The sequence below is a fragment of the Octodon degus genome, unplaced genomic scaffold, assembly GCF_000260255.1.
Source record: "Octodon degus isolate 3935 unplaced genomic scaffold, OctDeg1.0 scaffold00160, whole genome shotgun sequence".
NCBI lineage: Eukaryota > Metazoa > Chordata > Mammalia > Rodentia > Octodontidae > Octodon > Octodon degus.
The window spans coordinates 1,086,794-1,098,269 of NW_004524736.1; the positions used below are offsets into that span (position 1 = coordinate 1,086,794).

The 11,476-nt window shown below is 37.2% G+C and overlaps 1 pseudogene; it reads left to right on the top strand.

The window, feature by feature from the left end:
- The first annotated feature begins 6,482 nt into the window (after positions 1 to 6,482).
- On the top strand, positions 6,483 to 11,096 carry LOC101577794 (annotated as a pseudogene).
- Positions 11,097 to 11,476: the final 380 nt, after the last annotated feature.

The window sequence follows — 11,476 nt, forward strand, 5'->3', positions numbered from 1 at the left end:
GTGTGTGTGTGTGCAGGGTCCCACTACACAGCTAAGACTCATAGTGATCCTTCTGCTTTCAGCTTCCCTAGTGCTGGGATTACAGGTGTGCGTCACCATGCCCAGACTCAGTCGCTGGCTCAGCATGCTCAGGGGGTGGGGTGGGTGAACATATGGTGTCAAGGATGGAACCCTGATATTTTCTCTTAATAACAAGAAAAATAATTATGACAGAATTGGTACCAGATAAGTTGGAAATTGCTGTGACTGTTCAGAATGGTGTGGTTTAAGAGCCTTTGGTGCTATCTTGTGAGAAGAAGAAAAGATAAGAATGGGTTGGAGATGCCAGGTTAAAAAAAAAACAAAAAAAAAAAACAGAGCTGTAACAACTTAGGCTTTACTTGATAAGAGACTCTGGTCTCTTTAGAGGACCAGAAGGCTTCTGAAGTGGCAGACCTTCTGAGGTGGAAGACCTTGGTTAATAGAAATGATTCTGGAAAGATGGGCACAGGAGTTTTCTGCTGTTAAAAAGGGCTGCATAGGCTCTTGGACTCCAGAGGATGTGTGTTATAGCATGGCAGAAAGTTTCTCTGCATTTTTTTTATGTCTAGAACCTGCTTGAAACTGAGACTAAGTGTGACAGACTAATTAATCTTGCAGAAGAAATTTGAAGAAAGAAAATGTTGAGGTCATGATATGGCTACTATTGGGGGATTTTAGCCAGATTTATGTCAAAATCAGGAGTGAAAAGCCCAGAAAAATGATTTAAAACATTAGAGCTTTGCCAGAAAAGGAAGTTCTAGCAAAGTTGTGGATTACAAAGATAAGGCAGGGGAAAACTTGATTGTTGAGAAAGAACAGAATAGAAAAGATGGCCTAAGGACATCATAAGAAGTAGAAGACCTCACCATTTGCAGCCTCAAAATTTCAAAAGTGAAAGACTGCTTTGGGAAGAGAGGCCCAGAATACCATGCTACAGAATGATGGTAGCCTAGAGAAGTTGTCCTGAGGATTTGGTTCACAGGAAATCAACCCCTACAGCCAAGAGAAAAGGCAGTTTGGACACTGTTTCACCACATTATTCATGTGGTGCTGGTTTTAGGCGCATGTAGGTTGCAAAATCTGTGGAATCAGAAAGGTTTTTACCCAGAGTTCAGAAGAAGGCCTGGGGAGGCCAGGCAGTATGCTCCTGAGGGGACTGTGTGTGAGACTGTGAGTGTGAAGCAAGAGGAGCAGCAGAGACTTCAGAAGACCCAGAAACATGGATCAACTCATGACAGCACCAAAGAGTGAGCAAACACTTTCAAAAGGAAGCTGTTGGACATACTATCACCACATGTGCCACAGGGATGGAGCCACCAAAGCTCTTTGTGGTTCACAGCTTTCTACAGATTACCAGGGATACTAGACATGGAACTATGAGATATAATATCTTCCTGTTGGATTTTGGGCTTGCTTTGTTCCATTTCTTGGTATCCCCCTACTTGTACCTTTTGGAATTGTAGGTTTATCTTGTATCATTGAATGTTGGAAGTGTTTAACTCTTTTCATTTGTACAAGGGTTTTGAGCTAATTTTGTCTAAAATCTCAGAACACAAATTTCACTTTAACTTTTGAGCAATGCTGAAACTCTTAGAACTTTGGCAAACCTTGGAGATACAATAAAGGCCTTGATAAAGGCATGTACATGGTCCTCTGGGGGCCAAAGGGTAGGATGTTACGGCTTCTGTGTATACATCCTCTCAAAGCCTCTTGTGGTCATAGGTGGGGCCTTTTCAGTGATGGTTAAACCTAGAGTGTGTGACTGATTTATAGTGCAATGCTAGAATTAAGTGTAGTAGGATAAGAATTGGTGGTTACTAAATCAATCACTGATGGTTTGGCACAACTCTAATCCATTAGATAGAATATAAAAGAGGAGAAAAAAAGCTGCTGAGGGCTGCTGGCTGCTTTTGCTCTCTTTTGCTGGCCATGAGCTGTTTGTCTTCTGCAATGCCTATCTACCATACCACCGTTGGAGACAGCCAATTAGAGACTGAATCCCTTACAAACTGTGAGCTAAATAAACTTTTCTTCCTTTGTGGGCTTTAGGTAGTTTGTCTCAGCAATGGAAAAAGTAATTAAGACAACAAGAAAGTGAAGAATAATATTCACATAAAGAACAGAAGGAAGAAACATACAATAGTATTAATTACTAGATTGTAAATCTATTATTATGTACATGATATTTTTAAATGTCTTTTTTCTACTTAATTGTAAACTTGTGGGGGACTTTATAGGTATTATATGAAATAATATGAGAAATGTGCCTCTTCTATTTATTTTTGAATCTTCACTGTCTATCACATATGTGGCATTAATTACTACACTCTGAATAAATGAATGAATGTACAAATAAATCTCATTGACTAATTTAATGCCAGTAGGAAGGACAATATTATGCAAATATACAGTAAGCATTTTCAGAGAAAGATACTTATAAGAAAAAAAACAAAAGCACATCAATTCTTTGTTAGAGGTTAAATAAACACATTACTTGGCCAAGTCATTACTGCTTTGAAAGAAAAAAAAAGAAACATTTTTATATCCTCAAATTTAGCACTCTGTATAGCACATGAAAAAGAGTTGTTTTCTTTTTTTTTTTTTTTAATCAAGTGGAATAAATAGCAAGGGGTAGTATGCCTTAATTCTTTTAGGATTAGTCTTTGCAAGAAGTGTCACTTTCTTCTTGCAAAGCTACCTGCAAACCCCAGCACTGTACTTTCCCTTCCTTTCTTCTCCCTGCATTTTTACTTTCCATCCCTTCTGTTGCCCTCAGGATTTCTTTCATAGGTGCATTCAGAACCAAGTCTTTACTGTTGCCAAGGCAACTCCTAAACTTAAGATTTAGTGCCCAATCTTCCCTACTTTATTTCCCATTTCAGAAAGTACTTTCACTCACTAGATCACTGACATTCAAATAGGCCCTGTTCCAATTTAAAAAAGAAACAGAAAAGGTATAATCAGTAAATTGGACTAACCCCTGTAAATCAGGAAAATAAGACAAAATAATTGAGATCTCTAACAACTTTAGATAAATTGTTTTCTTCTACACATTGCTTAGAAAATTTTCTAAAGTTGTTTTTCTCTCTTTTCTAAAGATGTTTTTCTGAAGTTATCTAACTTTAGATAAGTTGTTTCTGCCCTTCACATTATATATATATTAATATATATATATGATTTACAAAGAGTCACAGATGTCCTAGTTACTCTTCTCTCATTGCTGGGACAAATAACTGCACTCAAAATTAGGAAAGGAAAGGTTTATTTAGCTCAGTTACTGGAGCTTTCAGTTCATACTCAGCTGGCTTCAAGACAGACTAGCATGTGGCAGAGGGCAGCAGTTCATGGCTGTGGCAAAGAGCAAGAGAAAAAGGGCAGGAGCAGCAGCAACAATGGCAACAGAGAGGAAGTCTGTCTCCCTTAAGTTGCATTCAGGCTATCTGCCTCAGGCTGGGAGTAGTACTCACACCCATGACCCCAGCAACGCTCACACTCTTAATCCCAGTAGATCATGAGTTAATCACAAACTCTAGAAGTCTGCCCCATGATTGCATAAGGGTTTGTGGGAACAAATACACACAAATCATAACAATAGGGAATAAAGACGTTAACCCACAACTGCAAGGAGGTAAGGAAACTCAAGTTTGTGTCAAGGGAAAGCTGAATTACTCAGAAATTAGCAACAAAACTTATGCTCAGATGAAGCCCAACTCAGTTGCTGCCCACCCGTGGTCAATTCCCTTTAGCACTCTAGTATTTTTGAGTAACTAAGGATGGTGTTTACTCTTATAGTTAAAACAATAAATGACAGGATTATCTCTGCATTATTTTGTGTAATTTCGTGACAAATTTTATCCTCTTGAACAGCAGAAACTAGGTCTTCAGTCTTGTGAAAATCTCTACATCACTAAGGGTAAAAATCAGATTAGAATCAGGGTACTGCATAAGAGAATGTTGTAATTTAAGATATTTGTGAAGCCCCCTCTATTAGTTACTCTTCTCTCATTGCTGGGACAAATACCCGACACTCAAAATGAGGGAAGGAAAGTTTTATTTAGCTTAGTTACTGGAGGTTTCAAGACATTGGAGAAGAAGCTGGAGCGCTGCAGCGTCCAGGATGCCCCTCTCCACATCTCTCAGAAAGCACAGGCTAGCCAGTTTAATGGTTCGGGACTCTCTGGCCCCACCCCTCAGGCCCTGCCCTGGTCCTCAGGCCCGGCTTCTCAAGCCACTCGGTCCTCCAGCTGCATCTGCCCCATAACTTACAGGAGGCTCTGGAGGGACAACTAGATACAAATCGTAACACCCCCTTCCCTTTAACTACTTACAACCTTCTCTCAAAAAACACTCTGGTGATCATTTGCCCCTCACTTCTTTATGTCACAGTAGAGATGTGGAGGGGAATAATCTTTTCTGTTCTCCTCTTACGTTTTATGAGGTTCACTGAAAGACCTTTATAAGTTTCTTTTTATTCATGCATGTTTGAAATATAATAATTGATACATATGCATAATGCATCTTAATTCTTTTTTATCCCTTTATCCTTCCCTCTCTCCTCCATCTATTGATTTCTTGATTTCTTTCAATTTTGCACATATTTGCAACACATAATATTTATATTCCTCTTATGGAATTGGTTCACGTCCTACTTAATTACTCACTTCTCCCATCTCTTTCGGTTTCCCTCACTATCTCCCTCTTTTAACCTTTTTCTCATTTGAGAATGATCTACCCTTCTACTTCTTTTCATCTGTTTTATCATACTCTGTATTCATACTTTGGGTTAACCATATAAAACAAAACCTGCACTATAAACTAATTAGTAATTAATTTTACTTAAAATTATGGTTTCAAGGAGCACCTATTTTCTTTTGTTTTTAAATTTTTTTTAAATACATGTTCTTTATCTACTTATTTATTTATTTTGTACAGGGTCTCACTATGTAGCTTGGATTTATAGAGATACTCCTGTCTCAGCCTCCTCAGCACTGGGATTACAGATGTGCACCACCACTCCCAGTTTCAGTGGCCAGCCCAGGTCCTTGCTCTTGCCAGGCAGGCGTTCAGACTGCTAAGCTATCACATCAGCCCAAGAAGCATCCATTTTCTTACAAATTATTCAGGTTAATATGTGTGGCATAGTAGTATTCTATTATGTGCAAAATCTACATTTTCTTTATTCATTCCCCTTTGATGGATATATAGGCTTTTCAAAGATTGAGCTAGTATGAATTGCACTGCTGTAAACAGGGCTGTGGATGTATTCCTGTCATATGATGTCTTTAAATCTTTCAGAAAAGTGTGTAGAAGGGGAATAGTCTGGCCAAAAGGAATGTTTAGTTTCAGTTTTCCATCTGTCTAGATACTAATTTGCATAGCTGTACAAATTTACAATCACACCAACAGCATCCAAGAGTCGCTTGTCGCCTGTAGCCTCAACAGCATTTATTATTGATATATTGAGGATGCCATTCTTCCTTGGGTAAGGTGAAGTGCAGTGTTATTTCCTGAATGAGGAATGAATTTTCCAAGTAAAATGTTACACTTAAATTCCTAATATGCTAGAAAACTAAAAATAATCAATATTTTTCTTTATAGTTCAAGTTCAAGCAATTATGTAAAAGCATTCATACATTTCTTCAAGCATGAGTATTATACCTGCATAGTAATTAAAAAAATCACTCCATAAAAGTAAGTATGACTCATCTTACAATTCCACAATTTATTCTTACCTTTCTGATTCCTTTTCTTCCTTTTCCCCAATTCCTTAAATTTTACAGAATAACATGTTTAATCACCTGCAGATTTGCTATTGATTGCTGTTAGAAATTTGTTAATATTATTATAAGACTACTTATTAAAGATCCATAACTGATACAGAGAAATCTGAACATATAAATAAAGTAAGAATGGAAAAGACAACGGTACTATGTTCAGTTTTCCTCAAGATCAATGCCACCATTAGATTTCTGTGAGAGGGCTCCTTACCCTAGGCTTTGGGCTTTGCAGTAGTGTTTGGCAACGTAGCTATGATCAAGGATTTAATATTCATTTCCAATTCTTTGTGGATAAAGATTTTCATAAAATATAGCAACGGAATTATGTCAATTTCAAAATCGAAAATAATTTCTAATTGCTACTTTCAACTCCTATATTTAGATTTCCTATATCTGTGGGCCAAGAATTTAGGAGCTGTCATCAAAGTGCAGAAATTATTTTGTGTAGCACTGCTTAAGAGAACTCCACACTTTACAAAGAAACAAAAAGATACAGACAACATCATTAAAGGTCACATTTTGGCATCAGGTCTGGTCCTGATAACTGGTATAATCCAACTCATAATTGTAAACTTCTCAGGATAAGTACCACGGAAATCCAAGGGGAGCCAGAGCTCCAACTCACCTGTAGCCTCAACAACTAAGAAGTGGGAAGATAAGTGTACAAGACCCAAAGATTCATGCATGATCTTGCTGCCAACATTGAAGACAGTAGCTGCTTTGGAGAGTAAGGATGTAAGCAGAGGAAGCATTTGCATAAGAGAAAAAATTAGCTTGTCAAATGTTTCTTCTTTTTTATCATGCCATAGTAGATTCATGCATAATAAAGTATTATTTCCCAGAAATGCCAAACATTAATTTCTTGCTTTTTTATACATGATTCATAATGCCCTATGCATTATTTTTGCATAGGTCAGACAAGGAACACTTAATAAAACTGAACAATTATAATTCTTTTTAAATATTCACCTACATACTCATCAATCTCAAACATAAGAGAGAAAGCATCAAGCCAATTTTACGCTTTGCAAATTGGATGGTGTCTAATATTAAAATAGTTATAATAAATTATGTTTTCAAAGAAAAATTAAAATATTAGCTTTACAAATATTTTGATGAAAGATTTTAAAAACAAACTTTATTTGATAATATTTTCAGATTGGTAGAAAAATTGAGAATGTAATGAAAAGAATTCCCATGTATTTTAAGTTGAGTTTCCATCTAACAAAAGTATGTACTATTTTTACAATTACTGAAACATTGATACATTATTTTCAAGTAAAGTCTCCACATCATTTAGAATTCTCGGGATATTAAACATTTTTTCTCTTCCTGTATCCTAACTAGACCAACACATTATATTTAACAGTTAAAAAGTATCATCTTAGACACTGTTGGGTATTAAAAATATCTAAGACTTCCTGTGCTTTCAGATGATTTTGATAGCTTGGAGAATTATTGCTCAGGGACTTTATTTGTACTCATTTAAATATGTCTCAGGGTTTTATTTGTGCTCATGTGATAGAGAGGGGGACTGCAAGGAGGAGGTGCTAGCCACACCTTTGTGTATTAGGCATGCAAGGCTTGTCTCTGTTGATGTTCACTGTAATGGGTCAACTGAATTTCGTGCTGTAAAAGGGAAAAACTATTAGATTCCCTTATGCTTCTTGTTATCTACTCTAAGGAATGTGTTCTCACCCTCTGTTTAAAGCTGTTTAGTAGTAAATGTTTCCCTCCTCTCCCTAATCTAATTCCTGTAGACACAGATAGTTTACAGAGATGACTTTAAAAGGGAACAAAATGGGCTTAACTCCTTGTAATCTCGGGCTATGAAAGCTGCCTCTACTCAGGTATAAGATAACCAGAAACTAAACAATGCCCCCAGAAAATTTAGGTTGAGTAGTGGTCACACTGACCCTGAAAGCATTATTTTGTGTCAGATGATGAATTTCTTTACATGTGGTTCCATGTTTTAAAAGCCCCCCTGCTTCCTGGGCTAGCTGCTGTTCAGTCTTCTCCTGCAGGAGAGCTGACAGTCCTGAGCTCAGTAATAAAAGGCTCTTTATCTGGCTGTTCTGGTTCCTATTCTGAGCCAACCCATAACTCTCACCCTGATTACTTGGCTTACAGCAGTTTTTATCAGTTTTGTCTGTGTGAAGTCACCTGTCCCCTTCTTTCCAGTCTATACTCAACAGAAGGAATTAATTGTGCAGTCTCTTCCAAAGGAGCAGGGCTGGGAAGATGGCTCAGTAGAATAAGCGCTTGCCTGACAAGCCCAAGGGCCTGAGTTCAATCCCGGTTCTGCCAAAAAACCCAAAGGAACCAGGAGTTATGCCCCACTACTTTGTAGGTAGAGTGTTTACATTATTTAGAATTCTTTTGTAAAAAAAAAAAAAGTTGTCTATTATTCCCTTTTCTTTGTTATTATATGTATCAGTATCTGCATCAAATTATTACCTATAAAATCATAGATCTAGAGTTTTATAGTCTTGTACTACTTTATTTCTGTATATTTTTCATTTTTTATTTAAACATTTCTAGCTGTAGCCATTGGGAATGCCTTCTATATTCTTTTGACATACTTTCTGCATATATTTCTTTTTTTATGTGTGTGTTTCACTTTGCTTAGCACTTCCTTATTTTCTGACACCACAAATGCTCCAAGCTCATCTGTATATCATGGATTTTTCAAAAGAACTCTGGTTTTTAAATTTGAGGTGTTGAGTGTGCTCATTATTAAGGTGACCTTTGCTTCTAGGCTCTCTTGCCATGTGCAGAGGAAATATATGTATGTAATATCATACATATATACAAAGATATGTATATCTTTGAAATATACAGAAGAAATATTTGTAGACACATATTTCTTCATGTTACCATCTTTGTCTATATTAAACCAAATGTAAGTTTTTACGGGCGCCTTTAATTCTTAATCCATTACCATGCAGATCACTGTAAACTTTTCGCCTTAACTATCTCTACCTCCATTTCTAACAGGGAAAAATTGGCTCCTCGATTTGCTAAACATTTACCTAATCATTTAACTCCAATATACAAGGACTAAATGTTCAGAATAGGTGCTCTGTACTCAAACGGGAATCAAGCCCATCACTAGAGTACAGTTCTTGCACTCATTCATTTTGTTCTAGGCTTTTTTTCATTCGTTTTCAAGGTTTCTTAGGAAAACACGTTTTTCCTGACTCTTCAGTGAATTCTTTTTATGCATTCCCAGTAAGGTAATATGATCTTTAGTATCCTAAATTCTGTTCTGAAATCTCCTGACCTGCTGAATTTGAAATTATTATCCATGTAGTGAAGTTCTATGAATGTGATGCCTGTGTTGTCCAATACACTCCTCTCTGCAGTATCATACAGAGTAGCATCATATGCCAATAGTATTTCCCATGTGACATCTATAAAATTCTCTGCCTCTTCTCATGACAAGCTTCTGGAAACTGACTTCCTGCATTTAGCAATTTTCACCTAATATCATCCAAATATTTCCATATCACACTTCATTTCTTCATTATACTGAATAATACTCTGTTGTGTGAATGTACCAAGTGATTTATCCATTCACCTACTGAAGATGGGATGAGTTCTCTTTTTAAAAATTATAAATAAAATTATTATAAATATTAACTTGCAAGTGGAACAAAAAATGACCAAACCTCCAGGGCACATGAAAAGAACACATGAGTGAAAAGGAGCTGACAGAATTGTTCACAGGCTTCCGGGCATCAAGAATACAGATATTTGAGTTGAAATTCTGTCATTTTAGAGGATATGTTTTAATAATTCAGGGTCCTATAAAAGCTTAGAAAGATTTCATTCTAGAACTACTCTGAATGAGAGAAGTTGCCATATTTATTTATGAGAAATAAATGTAAAACAAAAATGTGTGTACCCTAACAAAGTTACCTTCTTGTCTCAGTAATATAATCATGTAGTAGAAAAAAAATCTTCCTAGAAAAATAGCCAATTAAGAATCTCTAATATGGAACTTTTCTTTCTATTTCTTTTTTATTTTAGGGAAGGTTCTACAGGGTGTTCAGGGTCTCACTACTAATTTGACTCATAGTGATCCACCTATTTACAGCCTCCCAAGAGCAGGGATTACAGGCTTGTACCACCAAGCCCAGTCTCAATTGCCATCTCAGCATGCCCTGGGGGCAGGCCCGGCATGGCAGGCCTGGGGATCGAACCCCCAGACCCTGCCCAGCTTACAGGTGCTTTAATCCTCTGAGCAATTTGGCTTTCCCTGGAACTTTACAATATTTGATATGTAAGTAAAAATGACTATATAGGAAAGTAAACAAACCTATAATCCAGAAGGATAAAAAATTAGAAGATAAACATATGGCACAGATAATGGAATTATCAGAAAAAAGCTAAATAAAATACATGCAAATAATTAATATTTCTACACTTAAATGTATATAGAATGAGGTATACACTCTTCCCAGAGGTAAAATCTCTAAAAAGATGAAATTAAAAATCGAGAATGAGACTGTGGGAGACTCAGTTGGAGCCAGGAGGCCTGTTGTTCGTGAACTATGTTAGAAGCAAACTAAGGAGCCATTGAGGATGGCAATTTGGAAGAAATAGAAGAGGAAGTATGGCTTAAGAAGAGAAAAGGATAAAGAAGTGTGGCCAAAGATCCTGTGAAGGAAGATGTAGAAAAAGCTAAGAGGCGAGGCAGCCCTCCAGCTGAGGAGCTGTCACCAAATCCCCCCAAACTGACAAAACAGATGAACATTATCATTGATACTGTGATCAACTACAAAGATAGTTCAGGGCGGCAGCTCAGTGAGGTCTTCATTCAGTTACCGTCCAGGAAAGAATTACCAGAATACTATGAATTAATTAGGAAGCCAGTGGACTTCAAAACAATAAAGGAAAGAATGCATAATCCTAAGTACCAGAGCCTGGGAGACCTGGAGAAAGATGTCATGCTTCTGTGTCACAATGCTCAGACATTCAACTTGGAGGGATCCCAGATCTACGAAGACTCCATCGTCTTACAGTCGGTGTTTAAGAGCGCGCTGTAGAAAATTGACAAAGAGGAAGAAAGTGAGGAGGAGAGCAATGAGGAAAAGGAGGAGTCTGAGTCTGAGGCAAAAATCTGTTAAGGTGAAAATCAAACTCAATAAGAGAGATGAGAAAGGCCTGGACAAAGAAAAAGGCAAGAAAAGGCCAAATCGAGGAAAAGTAAAGCCAGTGGTGAGCGACTTCGACAGCGACTAAGAGCAGGATGAAAACGACGAGTCAGAAGCAAGTGGGACTTAAGATGAGTGATTCCCTTGGAACTGAAGATTTTTCCTCCCTTCTCCCATTTCTACCCAGTGGCTTCACGTGTCCCGTGGGCACTGGGTTCTTTCTGTGTCCTCCTCCATATCTTGTAAACTAGCTTTAGAATGGTGTCAGACAAACATATGGTATCATGGTGCAAAAAACACTAAATTTGTAACATAGTGACCAAATGGGCCTCAAAGATTCAAAGATTAAAACAAAAGCTTTTGATGAAAAACGTGAGTGGACAGTATATGGGTGGGTCTAATTTGGTAAAGATTTGTGCCTGGTTTTATCACCTGTTTGGATGAGATTTTTGTCTTTTGTAGCACCAGAAGAAGTCATTAAAAGCCCCTGGTTATTTTATTTTTTGTCAGGCAATTTTC